The sequence below is a fragment of the Notolepis coatsorum genome, assembly GCF_963971535.1.
Source record: "Notolepis coatsorum genome assembly, contig: SUPER_19_unloc_1, whole genome shotgun sequence".
NCBI classification, from domain to species: Eukaryota; Metazoa; Chordata; class Actinopteri; order Aulopiformes; family Paralepididae; genus Notolepis; species Notolepis coatsorum.
In genome coordinates, this window is record NW_028174859.1 from 151,095 (window position 1) to 153,531 (window position 2,437).

A 2,437-nucleotide genomic window follows, 5' to 3' on the forward strand; every position below is an offset into this window, starting at 1 on the left:
AACTATATAGCACCTGGCTAGTAACTATATAGCACCTGGCTAGTAACTATATAACACCTGGCTAGTAACTATATAACACCTGGCTAGTAACTATATAGCACCTGGCTAGTAACTATATAACACCTGGCTAGTAACTATATAGCACCTGGCTAGTAACTATATAGCACCTGACTAGTAACTATATAACACCTGGCTAGTAACTATATAACACCTGGCTAGTAACTATATAACACTTGGCTAGTAACTATATAGCACCTGACTAGTAACTATATAGCACCTGGCTAGTAACTATATAGCACCTGGCTAGTAACTATATAACACCTGGCTAGTAACTATATAACACCTGGCTAGTAACTATATAGCACCTGACTAGTAACTATATAACACCTGGCTAGTAACTAGATAACACCTGGCTAGTAACTAGATAACACCTGGCTAGTAACTATATAGCACCTGGCTAGTAACTATATAACACCTGGCTAGTAACTAGATAACACCTGGCTAGTAACTATATAGCACCTGGCTAGTAATTATATAACACCTGGCTAGTAACTATATAACACCTGGCTAGTAACTATATAACACCTGGCTAGTAACTATATAACACCTGGCTAGTAACTATATAACACCTGGCTAGTAATTATATAACACCTGGCTAGTAACTATATAACACCTGGCTAGTAACTATATAACACCTGGCTATTAACTATATAACACCTGGCTAGTAACTATATAACACCTGGCTAGTAACTATATAACACCTGGCTAGTAACTATATAACACCTGGCTAGTAACTATATAGCACCTGGCTAGTAACTATATAACACCTGGCTAGTAACTATATAACACCTGGCTAGTAACTATATAACACCTGGCTAGTAACTATATAACACCTGGCTAGTAACTATATAACACCTGGCTAGTAACTATATAACACCTGGCTAGTAACTATATAACACCTGACTAGTAACTATATAACACCTGGCTAGTAACTATATAACACCTGGCTAGTAACTATATAACACCTGGCTAGTAACTATATAACACCTGGCTAGTAACTATATAGCACCTGACTAGTAACTATATAACACCTGGCTAGTAACTAGATAACACCTGGCTAGTAACTATATAGCACCTGGCTAGTAACTATATAACACCTGGCTAGTAACTATATAACACCTGGCTAGTAACTATATAACACCTGGCTAGTAACTATATAACACCTGGCTAGTAACTATATAACACCTGGCTAGTAACTATATAACACCTGGCTAGTAACTATATAGCACCTGGCTAGTAACTATATAACACCTGGCTAGTAACTATATAACACCTGGCTAGTAACTATATAACACCTGGCTAGTAACTATATAACACCTGGCTAGTAACTATATAACACCTGGCTAGTAACTATATAACACCTGGCTAGTAACTATATAACACCTGGCTAGTAACTATATAACACCTGGCTAGTAACTATATAACACCTGGCTAGTAACTATATAGCACCTAGCTGGCACCAATATAGCACCTAGATGGCACCTGACTGGCACCTAGATGGCACCTGGCTAGCACCTAGACGGCACCTGGCTAGCACCTAGACGGCCCCTGGCTAGCACCTAGACGGCTTCTGGCTGGCACCTAGCTGGCACCAAGTTAGCACCTAGATGGCACCTGGCTAGCACCTAGCTGGCACCAAGTTAGCACCTAGATGGCACCTGGCTAGCACCTAGCTGGCACCAAGTTAGCACCTAGACGGCACCTGGCTAGCACCTAGCTGGCACCAAGTTAGCACCTAGACGGCACCTGGCTAGCACCTAGCTGGCACCAAGTTAGCACCTAGATGGCACCTGGCTAGCACCTAGCTGGCACCAAGTTAGCACCTAGCTGGCACCAAGTTAGCATCTAGATGGCACCTGGCTAGCACCTAGACGGCACCTGGCTAGCATCTAGATGGCACCTGGCTGGCACCTAGATGGCACCTGGCTGGCACCTAGATGGCACCTGGCTGGCACCTAGACGGCACCTGGCTGGCACCTAGCTGGCACCTGGCTAGCACCTAGATGGCACCTGGCTGGCACCTAGACGGCACCTGGCTGGCACCTAGACGGCACCTGGCTGGCACCTAGACGGCACCTGGCTGGCACCTAGACGGCACCTGGCTGGCACCTAGACGGCACCTGGCTAGCACCTAGATGGCACCTGGCTAGCACCTAGACGGCACCTGGCTGGCACCTAGACGGCACCTGGCTGGCACCTAGACGGCACCTGGCTGGCACCTAGACGGCACCTGGCTAGCACCTAGATGGCACCTGGCTGGCACCTAGACGGCACCTGGCTGGCACCTAGATGGCACCTGGCTGGCACCTAGACGGCACCTGGCTGGCACCTAGCTGGCACCAAGTTAGCACCTAGATGGCACCTGGCTGGCACCTAG